Below are 17,492 nucleotides of genomic sequence, written 5' to 3'. Positions count from 1 at the left end.
TGTTTTTAATGAATTAATATGAATTAATAAATATTTTTTAAATTAAAGGTAATGGCAAAAAACCGCAATTACTTGTGCCGACCTAATAAACTGACATAAATAAAAGCTCTTTGGAATCTTTAATAATTGTTAAATGTATAAAGTGTCCCTGAGACCAAAAAGTTTGAGAACTATTGCCATAGAAAACTTTTTGGACATGAGTACCAGGAAATAGGCAAAAATGTGTGTGGTGCCACTGTTTGCAATAGCAAAAATATATAAACATCCCAAATGTCCACCAATTTGAGATAGGTTGCATTCATACATAATGAAACAGTGAAAACCCATGAACCATAGTTACACACATTGCATGAATGAATACCACAAAGATAACATCAGGTAGAATGAGCAAGTCACAGAATGCAAACAAAATTATTTCATGTGTATAAAACTCAAAATGGGCTGGGCGCGGTGGCTCAAGCTTGTAATCTCAGCACTTTGGGAGGCCGAGACGGGCGGATCACGAGGTCAGGAAATCGAGACCATCCTGGCTAACACGGTGAAACCCCGTCTCTACTAAAAAATACAAAAAAAAAAGCTAGCCGGGCGAGGTGGCGGGCGCCTGTAGTCCCAGCTACTCAGGAGGCTGAGGCAGGAGAATGGCGTGAACCCGGGAGGCGGAGCTTGCAGTGAGCTGAGATCCGGCCTCTGCACTCCAGACCGGGCCACAGAGCGAGACTCCGTCTCAAAAAAAAAAAAAAAAACTCAAAATGTGCAAAACTAAATGATATACCAGGCACAGATTACATAGACGTATGGTAAAATGTATGAAGAAGTGTAAGAGAAAAGAAAACAAATCATAGTAGTGTTAACTCCATCAGGGAAGATGGGAGATGGTGCTGAAGCTCATTTAGATTCTGAACTATTTTTCAAGTTGGGTGGGAGCACACAGTTCAGAAAATAATAACTCCTTTAATGGTACATTTGTATTATAAATTCTTTTGCATATACATTTTACAATTTAACCATGAATAATAGTGGTATATCTTTTTTTTACTTTTTGTTTCTTTTTTTTTTTTGAGACAGTGTTTCGGTTTGTCACCCAAGCTGGAGTGCAGCGGCACGATCATGGCTCACTGCAGCTTCCACCTCTTAAGCTCAAGTGATCCTCTCTCCTCAGCCTCCTGAAGCACTGGGACTACAGGCATGTACCACCATGCCTGGCTAATTTTTTTCATTTCTTGTCCTTTAATAATTAGCAACACTTTTATGAATTGCTGATGTGTTTGTGAACTGCTGCAGCCTTCTGCAAGGTAACCTAACACGATCTATTAAATTCAAAGTGTGCGCAACTTTTGATCCAGCAATGTCACATTGGGAATCTATCTTGAAACACTGAAAGGACTAATACATGAAGCTGGGTGTGTGTGGCATGGGTGTGTCTGTGCAGTTATTATGGCATCATTAGCAGTGACCAAAAATCTGGTACCAACCTGGATATCTATTAATAGGTGAATAGTTGAATAAATCACAATACATTCATACTTGTAGTATTACATGTCTATGAAAATATTAACTTACAGTCTTGTATATCAACCTGGAAAAATTTTCATCTTATATTAAATGAAAAAATGTTGCAGAGAAATGTAAATAGGATTGTTTCTTTTTTTAAGAAATAGGAAAGCCCCTATATATTTAATAAACATTTTTTCTATGAACAGAGAGAAATATATGAAAGATATTTACATATTAAGCTGTTAACTGAGTTTGTTTCAAGGGGCTTAGATGAGAGGGGTATAAGACAGATTATTAACATTTCTTTACATACATCTGTATTATTTGAACTATCAAAACCAGCAGATATTATGTTTATAATTGAGAAAATGTATCAAGAATTTTAGGCCAGGCATGGTGGCTCACGCCTGTAATCCCAGCACTTTGGAAGGCCAAGGTGAGTAGATCACCTGACATTAGGAGTTCGAGATCAGCCTGGCCAACATGGTGAAACCCTCTCTCTACTAAAAATACAAAAAATTAGCCGGGTGTGATGGTGGGCACCTGTAATCCCAGCTACTTGGGAGGCTGAGGCAGGAAAATTGCTTGAACCCAGGGGGCAGAGGTTGCAGTGAGCTGAGATCATGCCATTGCACTCCAGCCTGGGTAACAAGAGCGAAACTCCATCTCAAAAAAGAAAAAAAGAATTTTAAAAATTCATTGCTAGTTACACAATTTTTCTTGTTCTTACTTCCCACAAAAAAGATGTTGGTAGTTGCCAGGGGCTGGGGAGGAGAGAGGAGCTGTTTGGTGGAAACAGAATTTCAGTTCCACCGGATGGGGGACTTTGGGGATCTGCTATACAACACAGTGCATGAGGCTGACTATTGTACTATACACTTGGAAATTGTTGGGAGGACGAGTTTTATGTTATGTGTTTTATGCCTCAATAAAAATAATAGAGAGAAGGGCAAGACAAGTACCAGGGAAAAAGGATAAATAAAGTGGAGTGGGAAATGGGGAAAGAGAAAAGAGGACCTGGATGGTCATAAGTAGTTTTGTTATGCTGTTGGAAAAACTAGGACTACCTGGGACACCAGAAACACTGTGATCATGTAATTCCAAAATTATCTTTTAAAATCTACCGGAAATCCTTGATTAGACACAATATCCCAGAATTGGATAATATTAAGACATTATAATTTCCAAAAAAATCCTTTTATTATAGCACTTGTTGAGAATATCCTTCTGGTGAGCATGCCCACATTTTCTTGCCATGGGAAGTGACAGACAGTTCTGAAGGAGCCTCACTGAGGGCCTCCTGGCCACCCCTGCCCCACACTGTCACAGCCAACCCTGGGGAACCACTCTTTGTGAAGCCATCCTTCCTATGTCTGTCCACAGTAACACCTCCAGACTTGGAATAGAAGACAAATGGTGCCCTTCACGCTTCTCTATGGTGAGCCAAGGTCCTTTGGTGGATTATTTCAATCAAGTCTCTCATTCGGGTCACATTAAAGAGATCTGAGTATGAAGAAAATCCCACATCTGTGAACTGTTTGAAGCAATTTCCTTGTTTTTCCTACGATTAAAGCACCAGACTATACAAATCAATCTTAACTCAAAATCCTGATTATTTTCGTTTTATATTTTCAATTTATTATTTTTGAGCCATGTGCTGTTTAAGAATTTTGGCCGAACAGTTCCCATTCTCACACTAATTCACTTTTACCAGAAATATCTACTCAACACTTACTATGTTCCAGGCACTGTTCTAACCACTGGTAATATAATAATTGACAATACAGACATGATCCCTTCCTCTTGAGGTTTTCCACTTAGAAAATGAAAATTGACAGAAAGTGAAAAGCAGTAACAGACTATAAACTCTTGAAGCAAACAGTTATCACACAGTGCAAATGATGGAAGATGGAAGTACACAAAGCCTAAGAGATTTTTTTACTCTAAGTTTCTCATGGTTAGTATAGAAATATAACACTAAATTTCCTAATTTTAAATATGGACACCAGTATTTCAAAAGCTCTAAATCAAGTACTAATATTACAAAAAGCCCAAGTTGTGGTCTGAATTTCCTAACCTAATATTGGTGTTTGGGGTTTGAATTTTCTGAACCAATTTTTTATATAAAAGCAAACACAGGATGAATTTGGGTATAAATGAGATGAGGGGTTAATACAAAAATATAGTAGAGATCTTATAAATATTAGATTATCTACTGATGTAAAACAAAACAGTATACCAGAAGGGTAAAAATTTTAAATGTTATTAATGAATTTTAAAATCTACATAATAAAAAACCATGCCCCATTGCACATAAGGATAAATTGACTAATTCCTTCCATCTTGAGGTCTGAGCATTGTATTACTGACCCTTTTAAAATAAGAATACATGCCTTACATAATTGAAACCTGATCTCTTTTTTCTTCTCAGGCACTTTACCTACTTACAGATGTCCTTTGTGGCAATAATATTTATATTAGTTGAGACTACACCATAGTTTTCAAATGAATTTTCTTTTTGCTTTGGGAGTTGTCCATGTTAGTTTTGAGAAACTCCCTATTTTTGAAGGTCAAGGAGTTAAAAAACAATAAGGCAAAATAAAAGTGTTGAATGGTTTTCTGTGTTATTCTAATTATTCTTACCTTGGAACAAGTGACATTGTAAGATAGTATTTATCAACCAGTCTTCTTAAGAGTTAATGATAATTATTACAACAATTGACACTTATTGCATGCTAAACACGTGCCCAATACTTTTCTATGAGCTTTGGGTGCATGGTCACATTTATCCTCCTAATAGTCTAAAAGGAAGGTAATCATATAATCCCCATTTCACAGATGAGTAACCTGAGACAAAGAAAGGTAAAATAAATTTCCCAAGGACATTGACTAGTAAGGAGTAAAGCTATAATATGAAACCAGGCAATTTGACACCAGAGTCTACACTCTTTCCTCCTTTTCTAATCAACATGGAGAAACATGCACAAATTATAAGTGTGGGGCTAATTTTCATAAATTTCATAAAGTAAGTCCACTTGGCACCCAGATTAAGAAATGGAGCATGACAGCCCCCAGAACCCCGTTTGTGCCCTTGCTAGTTTTTGCCCCCCCCCCCCAGAAAAAAAGTCCTATCCTGACTCCTAACACCACAGGTTAATTTCATTTTTTTTAATAAATTGAATTACACAGTATTTTTTCTTCTGGGTCTGGCTTCTTTCACTCAACATTATGATTATAAAAGTTAACCTGCCATGTGTAAAGAATTAGCCATATTATTGTTAGTGTTGTATAGTATTGTAATATATGACTAGACCACAATTCATTCTACTGTTGAGGAAAATTTGAGTAGTTTCCAGTTTGGGGCTATGAAAAATAATTCTACCATAAATATTCTTATTCATGTATTTTGGTGCACATATGTACATTTTTCTGTTGAGCATATTACATATGTCTCAAAGTATGATTGCTGGGTCATAGGGCATGTGTATGTTCCCGTTATTAGAAAACACCAAATTGGTTTCAAAGTGTTCATACAAATTTACCCTTTTACCAGCAGCATATGAGAGTTCCAGTTGTTTCACATCCTCACCAACACTTGGTATTGTTTGCCTTTTTATTTTTGGTCATTCTACTAGATGCATAATAATATTGTGATTTAGGTTTACATCTCTCTGATAACTAGCAACGTTAAAATCACTTTGTTTTGTTTTTAAGACAGGGTCTCACTCCATCACCTGGGCTCAATGCAGTGGTACAATCATGGCTCACTGCAGCCTTGACCTCCCAGGCACAAGCAATCCTCCTACCTCAGCCTCCCAGACACAAGCAATCCTCCCACCTCAGCCTTCCAAGGAGCTGACCTCCCAGGCACAAGCAATCCTCCAGCCTCACCAACTTACAGGCACGCACCACCATGTCCAGCTAATTTTTGTGGGTTTTTTTTGTGGAGACAGGGTCTCCCTGTGCTGCCCAGCCTGATCTTGAACTCCTAGACACAAGTGATCCTCCCACCCTCGGCCTCCCAAAATGCTGGGATTATAGGCATGAGCCGCTGCACCCAGCCTTGTTTTAATCTTTTGTCCACTTATCTTTCTTTTTTTTTTTTTTTGAGACAGAGTCTCGCTTTGTCACCCAGGTTGTAGTGCAATGGCCGATCTCGGCTCACTGCAAGCTCCACCTCCTGGGTTCACGCCATTCTACCGCCTCAGCCTCCCGAGTATCTGGTACTACAGGCACCTACCACTACATCCGTCTGATTTTGTTTTTGTATATTTAGTAGAGACAGGGTTTCACCATGTTAGCCAGGATGGTCTCAATCTCCTGACCTCGTGATCTGCCCACCTCGGCTTCCAAAAGTGCTGGGATTACAGGCACGAGCCACTGCACCCGGTTTCTTTTGACCATTTTTCTACTGGGTTGTTCATTTTTCGTTCACTGAGTTTTAAAAGTCTTTATATATCCTAAATAAATCGTTTGTCACAAATCCTTTGTTAGAAAATATATATCCTGGCTGGGCACGGTGGCTCATGCCTGTAATACTGGCACTTTGGGAGGCTGAGGCAGGTGGATCACCTGAGGTCAGGAGTTCAAGACAAGCCTGGCCAACATGGTGAAACCCTGTCTCTAGTAAAAATACAAAAAAATTAGCTGGGCGTGGTGGTGTGCACCCGTAATCCCAGCTATTCAGGAGGCTGAGGCAGGAGAATCACTTGAACTCGGGAGGCAGAGGTTTCAGTGAGCTGAGATCACACCACTGCATAATAAGAGTGGTGGACAATAAGAGTGAAACTGGACAATAAGAGTGAAACTCCATCTCAAAAAAAAAGAAAAGAAGAAAATATATATCCTAAATAATCCTTTGCCGTAATTATCATTTATTACTCTCTTTTGCCTTTTCGCTTCTGTAAAGGTGTCCTGAGGAACAAAAGTGATTATATTCTTAACTAACACACTACACTGTTTCAATCCTGGAAAATGATCATAATTTTTAGTGTCATTATAATAATGGATATGTTAGGAAACCTATTGAATTGACATTTCAAAGTTGTGTTTATCCAGAGTGGCCTAATAAGCTATGATTGATTATTTATAACTGAACAGCTTGTCTTTAATGATCAAACTGAATTTTATATCACATAGATTGTCTATGAACAATTCTGTTCTTCTTCTTCATGATAAAGATACAAACATAACCTCACCTAGGAAAACCTTTCCTCAAGAATCACGCTGTTCTAATGATCCCTTTATGAAGAAAAAATAGAGATGAAACTTTTTATTTTTTTATTTTTTTTATTTTTTTTTTATTTTTTTTTTTGAGACGGAGTCTTGCTCTGTCGCCCGGACTGGAGTGCAGTGGCCGGATCTCAGCTCACTGCAAGCTCCGCCTCCCGGGTTTATGCCATTCTCCTGCCTCAGCCTCCCGAGTAGCTGGGACTACAGGCGCCCGCCACCTCGCCCGGCTAGTTTTTTGTATTTTTTTAGTAGAGACGGGGTTTCACCGTGTTAGCCAGGATGGTCTCGATCTCCTGACCTCGTGATCCGCCCGTCTCGGCCTCCCAAAGTGCTGGGATTACAGGCTTGAGCCACCGCACCCGGCCAAAACTTTTTAATAAAAAAATTTAAATTACTTTTCAAATGAGTTTCACCATGAGTAGTTTTCTATATCAACCTGCTGATAACGGCCCCTTAGACAATATAATTGGTCTGGCTAATTGTGTTCTCATATTGTTTAAATGGCTTATTCCTGATATCTTCTACATGGAAATAAATGGCTTAACTTCATTTTTTAGGTTTGAACAATGAGGCATCTATGTTCCTCATGTTTGTTTGGTTTCACATTTTTTAAAACTTTTATTCCTCTGGGTGTTTCTTTCCTAAAGCTTCTAGAAGAAGTGTCATATTTCAGTTGATTCATTTGAAAATAGAGATGGTGACACACATAAAAATTTATTTCTAGAAACGTGATTTGTTAAGGGAAGTGACACTTATTAAAAATTGGAAACAATGGCATCTTTGGAAACGTGTCTTCCTTATGTTTTCTGGTTCAGTGGACTCCGTGTTCTTATCTAGAATTACTTTATAGAGTGGAGCTGCTTTAATTATTACAGTGCTGCTCATTTTCTGCTTGTACTTGTCAAGTAAATGCTACCTCCCATAACAGATAAACTCTGAAATCTCAATGGCTTAACACAATACAAGTTTATGTTGGTAGTTTTACGTGTTTGAATGGATAGGAGATACTTCATGTGCCACAGAATCCATCAGAGACTTGAGTTTTATGGAATCTTTGCTGCCTTTAACACATGATATCTGAAGTTACCCAAATCTAGTCAGTAGATGGAGTAGAGAAAGAGTGGAGGAGCCAGTAGGAGACTTTATGGGTCAGGCCGAGCAGAGATGTAATTCATTTCCACCTATATTCCACAGGCCTGAACTTACTCTCATATCTCCACCTATGAGCAAGAAAGGCTGGGAAATTAGGTCTCTGTAATAATTCTATACCATGGATACCATGGACAGGGAGCCTGGGCATTTAATGTATGGCTAGCCATTCACAATTTTCACCATTACCAAGCAATACAGAAAGTTAGGACTAGAAGGCAAAAAGGAGCGTTTTGTGGAGTTGAAACTCTTGCCATTCAAAGGGATTCAGCCTTCCAATACAATGCCTTGCAGTCCCCTCTGTTTAAACCCTACCATGGCCTGTTTGTCCCTGTCAGGTTTTCATCTCAGACATCTAATGAATTTCACCTCCTGCATTTACTTAACCGGAGATTCCTACCTACTATTTTCCCCAGGAACAGCTCCTGGTCATGCCTTCTGGTCACTTCCATTCCAGGACAGGTATCCACCTCTCTTCCAGCTTTCTGATTCACCCCTGTTCTTGTCCCCCAAACACTGATAATCCCCATCAGCCAATCCTGCATTGTGGCCCAGATGGGGCAATATGTTACACTGGGCCCATTACATTTCTCTCTTGCTAATGTAGCAGTTCTAGTTCACTTTATTCCAGACAGCAGTTCAGAAGAATAGAGTTTCTCCTTAAGCAGCTAATGAAGGCTTAGCACTTTAGACATCATTTTTCCCTTAAAACAGTATCTCAGCCAACTTACAACAGACATTTTTGCCTTTAGCAGTATTTTTCAAGGGCTGATTCCTAAACCAACATTACAGAAGAGTCTCTAATTTTATCTTACCTTTCGCAGGCAGTTCTTGCAGTTAACTGGGATGACAAGAATCTAAAATAACAACTCTAGGCTAGGTGCTGTGGCTTACACCTGTAATCCCAGTACTTTGGGAGGTGGAGGTAGGTGGATCGCTCAAGCCCAGGAGTTTGAAATTAGCCTGGACAACATGGCAAAACCCTGTATTCACACACAAAAAATACATTAGCTGGGTGTGGTGGTGTGCACCTGTAGTCCTAGATATTTGGGAGACTGAGGTGGAAGAATCACTTGAGCCAGGGAGGTCAAGTCTGCAGTGAGCTATCATCGCACTACTGCACTCCAGCCTGGGAGACAGAGTGAGACACTGTCTCAAAAATAAATTAATTAATTAATTAAAAATAAAATAACTCTAAGCAGTCATATGCTACATTAGGCAGATTCACCTGTATTACCAACCTGTGTCCAGTCTAACTACATCCATATACTGCTCTCACCTGGAAGCCATGGATTTTTCACATCTAGAGACTTAACTTCTGCCTCAGCAAGAAATGTATAAAGTTTAAAGTAGGGGTCAATAATCTATAGGCCATGCCCAAATCAAGCCTGCTGCCTTTGTGCATAAATAAAGTTTTATTGGAACACAGCCATGACCGTTTATGTATGGATTGTGTGTAGCTGCTCTAGCTTTACAATGGCAGAGTTGAGAGGTTGCAACAGAGACTGTGTGAGTCTCAAGGCTTAAAATACTTACTATCTGGCTCTTTACAGAAAAAGTCTTTTTGGCTCTTGCTGTAAAGCAGAGAGATAGCTTCCTATGGAGGTGACATCTGAACAGGATTTTGAAGAATAAGAAACGTTTTACTCATCGAGGTTAGGGAAGATGCAAAGAAAATGTTTTGGTTAAAAAGAATAAACATTTGAAACATAGTGATATGTGTGAGAACAATGGTCTGTTTTGTTTTTCCAGAGTATAAAACCCAAAAAGAAGATTGATGAGAGATGAACAGCACAGACAGACAGGGAGAGGCCAGATCAAAAAGACCTGTATATACTTCATGCTAAGCAAGATGGATCCCCCCAACCATAGTTCAGTGTTTCTCAGAGTATTTCCAATCAATGTTAATAAACTTTATGGGAAAAAAAGAAAAAGAAAGAAGGTGTCCCATGGTTAAAACTGCTTGTAAAGTATTGGGTTTTAATAACTTTCAACAAATTGTTGAAACGTTTACCATCCAACAAGTTGTTGCGGGACTTCTCAGAGCCTTTAAAATGCATCTCTCCACTGGAAATATCTAAGAAAGGGAATATAACCTGTAGACTTCCAAACTTATTTGGCTACACACCCTTCTTTGGCTAATTACCTCACATGCTTTTCACAGAACTTGTATTCACCAAAGCACTTTCGGAAATTATGACAATAGTCAGCCAGTGGAAAGATTTAGACAGAGAGATATGACCAGACTTGTGTTTTAGAAGAATGGCTTTGGCAGCTGTATGAGCAAAGGGTTGTCAGGAAGGAAGAACAAATGCAGGGAGACAAGATAAGAAGCTGCTGCAATAGTCCAGGTAAGAGGTTATGGAGAATAATGCATCATTTCCCAAAACTTATTTGCATAGCATATTTGCTAAAAAAAAAAAAAAAAGGAATAGTCTTATCTTGTCTAAGAGGCTTCCTAGCTGGAGTGAAAGTTGCCTCCGGATCAAGATCTTCCTGTTTGGAAGAACCACCAAAAGTCTGCAGCTTAGCTTACCTTGGGACTTACTCCCAGCCACTCCTTAAATCTGAACCTGACATCAGGTTCCAGCTTTTAGTTCTTGCCAATCACCTGGTTTATCAAAGCTTGCAGGGTCTGTGACTTGCCGCTTTGTTTTTCTACAGCATTTACAACTTCCTGGAGTCTGCTTGGAGCAACTGCTTTGCCTTGCCTTGCCTTGCCTTCCAATACTCAAGCTCTTCAGCAGCCTCGCTGAGGTTGCCTGCCTGCAGGTTGGTACACTAAGGTGATTTTGTACACCTAACCACTTTCTCAGTTTCACACCCCTGTTTGCTGAGAACGGTGACCCACTGGCCCATGCTGGTGCTCCCCTCTGATTTCCCCAACCGGAGCACTTCCTTAGACCTGCCTGTTCTCCTTTTCCTAGCTTCCACACCAGGTTTTACCACGTGTAAAATTCCACCTCCTAATCACTGGCTGCTCCTTTCTGCCTGGAACCTCTCATATTGCTGCAACTGTGACTGAGCCAAAAAATTGACAACAAAGACAAAAATCAAACTCTACCTGATGCTTTTTTTCAGGGGATTTCCAAGACTTCTTTATGCCTCCTCAGGCTTCCTCTGGGCTGAGTGATTCAGCTTTTCTCTAAACTTTTGCCCGAGAATACATTTAGAGATCAACCATCCTGAAAATGACTGTACCCACACTTAACTCTCTCCTTCTCTCTTCCCACATTTAAGGGATGCTATAGAAAGGATGATTCAAGGTCTCTCACAGAACCAGGCCAGGCCAGAATCTGATTCTCCTCCAGTCATGACCATTATGGCTCCTGTTTCATTTCTGTCACGTGGCTTGAAGGCACTCCCCATCACAGGGCCATTCAGCCTTGTCCATTTCACCTTGTTATTCCATGCAGAGCACATGCCGTCCCAGGAGTGGTCCAGTTGGGAGGGGCTGGAGAGGTGCTAAGCCAAGAGGATCCAGGGAGAGGAGAGGCAGCTCAACAAGAAGGGGTGTTAAGGGCCTTGCTCAGAAGCAGCCTGGCTCCGAGGAGCACAGAGCGGTTTGGCTGGAAGGTAATGAACACTCTTTGTCCGGCAGCGTCTCCCAGATCCTGCTGCTGGGCTCTGCAGAGATGGAGCTGGTATGTTTCAGCCTCATGCCCTCCTCACTACCCCTGCAGTCCCTGGCTGTGGTCTGGTCCTTTGCCGGGCCAAACTATGTGATCTCTTTTGGTGAGCTGGCAGCCACACGCTATGAGCTGGACTCAACAGTATATGTCCCTGTTCCCTCGACTCATTATTTTACAACTAAACAATCAGCACATTTCTGTGAAAGCCTGTCTCCTCTTCTGAATTCTGAACTGCTATTCATTCAGGAACACATTTTAAGCTTTCTCATCCTAATGAATGTCAGATTACACGTTCAGGAAAAGAAAAAGGATGGCTCTGTAAAAGAACAGTTAGTTACGTCTAAGTGATGAAAGATGTGAATGCACTCTCAAAGTACTTGTTCTGAATTATTCCACTTCTGAGAGACTTATTTGACTGTTAAGACCCAAGCCAGCTCTAGAAACAGTTGAAGCCTCATGTTTCCGTCTGGCCTGGAGGACGCTGAGCCTACGGAATTCCGAGCCAACACAGAGACTTTTCTTTAGAATTGAGATGAGGAGAGTGTTTTTTGTGCTTTTCTTTTTTTTTGGTTTTTGGGTTTGTTTGTTTTTTCCTGCAGACTTATGTTTCAGGAAAAAACAATCAGTGTCAGGCAATTGTTTTCAGGGAGTGTGGTCTTCTGTTTATTTTATGTTTTTAAAACTTCAGGTAAGAAGAGTAGACTAATCTCTAAAAAGGAAATCATGGTTGATAGAAACTACGTTGAAGGGAAAGGCTACTCTGTTTCTCTGAGTTCTTCTGACGGGTCTCACTTACTAGTCTCCTGTATGTGCATATATCCGACATGAGTATAGGTAGAAAAATGCAGTAAATACATCCTCCTAAAGTTCTGACCAACCTGGAAACAACATCTTCCTCCTTATCGGTCTTTTAGCTAAAAATGTATTGTATTGTAGAAGAGTTGAATCAGATCAAACTCATGATTTCTGAGTTTCAAAAATTTGTGAGTGTGTTTTTAAGTTTTACATTATTTCAAGCAGGGTAGAAATCAGAATTTCCAAGGTCAAGGTTTTTTTTTTTTTTTTTTTGAGATGGAGTCTCGCTCTGTCACCCAAGCTGGAGTGCAGTGGCCAGATCTCAGCTCACTGCAAGCTCCGCCTCCCGGGTTCACGCCATTCTCCTGCCTCAGCCTCCCGAGTAGCTGGGACTACAGGCGCCCGCCACCTTGCCCGGCTAGTTTTTTGTATTTTTTAGTAGAGACGGGGTTTCACCGTGTTAGCCAGGATGGTCTCGATCTCCTGACCTTGTGATCCGCCCGCCTCGGCCTCCCAAAGTGCTGGGATTACAGGCTTGAGCCACCGCGCCCGGCCTCAAGGTTTAAAAAATACCATGAAAACTTCAGGTAAGAAGAGTAGGCTAATCTCTAAGAAGGAATCACATTTGATAGAAAACTACGTTAAAGTTTAATTCTCTGAAGTTCTTTTCGAGATGGGACATTTAGGTAACATTTATGCTGCATTTTGGCAGGTTCTGAGATATTTGTATGTATGTACTCAAACTAATAATCATGATTTTTTGAAAGAGGAAGGGAGGGAGGCAGGCAGTGCAGGCAAGTAAGACACCTAAGTATAAAGGGGTCCCTGGAGAACCTCCAACCAGCCTGTGCGTGGGGAGAACAGGGTGAAAACAACTGCCTGCTGTTTGCAGAGGAAGGAGCCCGGCCCGGCCTGTTCCTGTGTGGGAACCTGGGATTCAATCTGTGAGATGAGGTCCTGTTAATAGGAACCCCTCTCTCACTTTGCTGCATTGCTTTTCCTTTTTCCTTTTTGCCTGATAAATTCCATCCCCCTCACACTTCAAAGTGTCTGTGAGCCTAATCTTTGTTGGTCGTGTGACAAGAACCCCGATTTTCCTACAACAAAGGGAGGGAGGGAAGGAGGGAGGGAAGGAAGAATGGGAAACTTTGTGGGGAACGTGGGATAAGCAGCCAGAAAAGCATTTTTTAATAATACTCATGGTTCTCCATTCCCCAGGTCTCTAACCTGAACGATGGAAAATGAGAGGAAAGGAGCAAGAGTGTTCAGAAGGTGATCAGTGGTCTCCCAGAGAGTAAAGAATTCAAATATTGTTTCTTTTCTTTTTTTTTTTTTTTTTTTTTTGAGACGGAGTCTCGCTCTGTCGCCCAGGCTGGAGTGCAGTGGCCAGATCTCAGCTCACTGCAAGCTCCACCTCCCGGGTTCACGCCATTCTCCTGCCTCAGCCTCCTGAGTAGCTGGGAATACAGGCGCCCGCCACCTCGCCCAGCTAGTTTTTTGTATTTTTTAGTAGAGACGGGGTTTCACTGTGTTAGCCAGGATGGTCTTGATCTCCTGACCTCGTGATCCGCCCGTCTCGGCCTCCCAAAGTGCTGGGATTACAGGCTTGAGCCACCGCGCCTGGCCCCAAATATTGTTTCTTTTCCTTGCCTCATTCTTTCCTGGTATCTCCGGGATTTGTAGTTGAATGAAGAAAGGATTTCATCCAGTTATCTCTTAAATTTTCCAGGAAACATATAAGAGCTGGCATCCTGTAGACTCCCACATTCACATAAGTAATTCTTACTTTGCCAGTCACCTACGAAAGAATGTCACTTACCACTACCCCCTCCTAGGTCACATCCATATTCCAAGCCATTGACTCTTCTTTTCACTTGTTCCCTGTTTCAGAGTCATCCATCCAGAGGGTTTATAGCAGTGGATGTCTTCCAACCTTTTCTTAGTATCACTTATAAACTCAAGATCCTTCTTATCTTCTTACCTTGAAAAATATGCTTAGCAGTAAAGTGGTTGCTCAGTACTTTTTTCTATCCAGAGTTCCTCATTTCCAAGCTCAAGATATTGTGATCACTTGCTAGTATTATTTGACATTTTATTGAAATTTTTCCTTTCAATAAACACTGGGCAATTATAGTAATGTTTATTACTGGGAAAATACGCTGTGCCCCTGCTGCCTCCTTGATTTAATTTGATGTGATGTAGATGGGAGCACGCTGCATGGATGCTTGGATGTAGTGGACTAGAAAAACAGTGGACTAGAAAAAAATAATGCAATTAGGGAAACTATTGGGTTTATTTGTCATTTCAGTCTCCCCTGGATACTCAAAAACCTCTGTGGAATAAGAAAATTAACACTCTTATACATTGTCCACTGAAATCTAGCAGTATCTCCCAATGGAATGTGATAATCCAAGTATAAAACTTGTCTTAGAGAGTTTCATCTATATTGTTATTTTTACATGATTCCAGGTTGAACAGAAGAATGGTCACCCATGCCATATTTTCCCTGTATCAAAGACCTAAACACATGTTTTATTGTATTTTGTCCCTATGAGTCCTAGTCAAAAAAAAGGCAAAAAAGTTCAAATTAACAATCCCCTTTTATGGGTTCTGGAAAAATCGGGCACCACACATGTAAGGCAAATAATTAAAATTGCTAATCTACACAAAGCCACACTGTACATTACAAATATTAACAGAAAACCATTCACCTACATAATACATGAATGTGTAAGTGTGTGTGTACATGTGAGTATAAATGTGGGGCACCACAAAAAAAAATCTTTAAAAGGAGAATAATTATAACAATATACTGGAACTCTTTGAAATTTTTTTTGCAAGAATTCTTTTACAAAAATTTTACAAAAAGTTTTTAAAGTAGCCATTTAGAGTACACAGACACTAAATTTGTCGATCTCCAAGGCTCACTTGAAGGACATTTTAAAGAGCGACATTCTATAGAAGGAAAATGTGGGCAGTGCCCTTTCTAATGGTCCACAGTGATATCGCTCTTTCCATGGTTAAAGAATTTTTACAAACATTAACTGACTAATCTTCACAACCATTCTGTAGGAGGCAAATATTATTAATGGTTTAATTTTACCAATGGGGAATATGAGTCCAGGAGAGATTAAGTGACATGCCAAACACCATAACAAGATAAAGTGCTAGAAAGAGGGTAAGGACACTGAAGAGTCTGAATTTCAGTCCTCACTGCAAATCACAAAAGCAAGATAAAATACCTGATAACGTATTTTTTGACAAATAGGATCTCATGAACCTGAAACTTGTAATGTGAGCAATTTTGAAATTGCCAATAATAAATGTCTATTTTAAATAAATCACATAATTTATCTCAAATGTCTGCTGAAAATGAATCTCCTATTTAGTAAAAAAATATATACTACAAGAATCAGAAATTAATATATGCCTAACACAATCAATTCTTATCATGCTGGGTATGGTGATAGCTCTGAATAGGCACAACCTATTGCCTCCTATGTAATAAACTGATGACATCCACAGTTTTCAGGGATAAGATCCTGTCAGGCCATGTCCATTATAAGCTACAGAAACCTGTATCATGAGTGATCTCAAACTTCCAACTTAGTCTGGCCCGACTGGCTTTCCTTCATTTATTACTCCTCTTAGCCTGAGTCAGCTAAACTAAGCTAAACACATGAGAAAATGAGGCAAGGACAGTAGGGGAGAGGAATAAGGAGATACAGGGTGAGAGGGAGAGAGTTATTTGAGATGATTGAGGCTGGTCAATATGTTGAAATATTATTTTATACATCTATCTGGGCTCTCCAGAGAAACAGAACCCATAGAAATATATACACATATACGGAGAGAGAGAGAGGCCGAGAAGCCCCATGTTCTGCAGTGGGCAAGCTGGAGGCCCAGCAGCGCCGATGGTACAGTTCCAGTCCACGTCCACAGGCCTGAGAACCAGGAAAGCCAATGACTCAAGCTCTAGTCAAAGTCTGAATGCAAGGGCAGGAGAAGGTGGTAATGCAGAGCATATTTTCTCTTATTCCACCTTTGCACTCTATTCAGGCCTTTGATGGATTGGATGCAGCCCACCCACATTTGGGGAGGGCAATCTGCTTTACTCAGTCGACTGCTGCAAATGTTAACCTCACCCTGAAGCACCTTTAGACATACCCAGAATAATGTTTAACTGAATATATGGGCATCCCACAGCCTAGTCAAGTTGACATATAAAACTAACTATCACTGTATCAGTCTTCAAATTTTCCTCCTACCCCTGGCCTTTCTCCATTCGGGCAGCATTAGGCACCAAAGGAAAAAAGAGCTAATATTCAGCTTTTGAGATTTATGGATTTATTTTACAAATGCAGCTAATAATATGCAATGTTGACTGTGGGTAGGCACTGTTCTAAGTGCTTTATAAATATTGACTCATTAATTCCCATAACAGCTCCATGAGGTAAGCACTATTATCATCACCCCTGTTTTACAGATAAAGGAACCAAGGCACAGATTCATGTCCAGGACCCTAAAACCAGTGCATGGTGGAGCCAGCATTCAAACCCAGCACACGGGGCGCCCAAGTCCATGCTCCTAACCACTACATGGTGATGCCTTGAAACTCACGGCAGAGAAAAGTTGGAAAGAAAGGTTTTAGAAAGACAAAAGTAGAAATCCTGAAAGACTCTGAGCATCAAGTGAGTGCTATAGCAATAGATTTAGAAAAATGATGCATGATGATCTAAGTGGAAGGTGTGTCATACCCCCAAAGAAATGCTGAATTCCCCAGGTAGTGCGGGGATCCAAACAAAGGGAGACTTGTACCTCGTTTCCTTAGTGGAACCCGAGGGGGCAACAAGTCTCCGCTTGCTCTTTCTCTATACCTCCACCAGTCACAGGCAGAGAAAGTAAAGGTGGGGCCTGCTGAGCACGGCAGAGCAGAATGGGCACAGCATAGCTCCATCAAGTCTCCCAGAGCCCCAGAGCAGCACAAAAAGGCATCCAAATACTTCCTATGCTTCCCTGTCCTCTCACCCCAAAAGGGAAGCAAAAGACAAGCCTGGGGTGACCTCGAGCAGTCTAGCAGCCTTGCAAGTTGTATGAACTGGAAACATGAGTCCCGAGGAGAACAAGACCATCTTGAGGATACCAGCAAGGATAGATTGCTATGCCGGGAAGCCAACAGGAGCCATCGCA

The 17,492-nt window shown here is 40.7% G+C and overlaps 1 long non-coding RNA gene across 1 annotated transcript; it reads left to right on the top strand.

Moving 5' to 3' along the window:
* The first annotated feature begins 9,448 nt into the window (after positions 1-9,448).
* LOC117099350 lies at positions 9,449-11,445 on the top strand. The gene is made up of 3 exons (XR_004443779.1): positions 9,449-10,226; positions 10,540-10,647; positions 11,292-11,445. It is a non-coding gene; the product is annotated as an uncharacterized LOC117099350 (long non-coding RNA).
* Positions 11,446-17,492: the final 6,047 nt, after the last annotated feature.

The sequence above is a fragment of the Trachypithecus francoisi genome, unplaced genomic scaffold (genome assembly GCF_009764315.1).
Source record: "Trachypithecus francoisi isolate TF-2019V2 unplaced genomic scaffold, Tfra_2.0 Lachesis_group16, whole genome shotgun sequence".
NCBI classification, from domain to species: Eukaryota; Metazoa; Chordata; class Mammalia; order Primates; family Cercopithecidae; genus Trachypithecus; species Trachypithecus francoisi.
The sequence above is the reverse complement of the archived record's forward strand: the minus strand, read 5'-3'. Positions and strand labels throughout refer to the sequence as shown.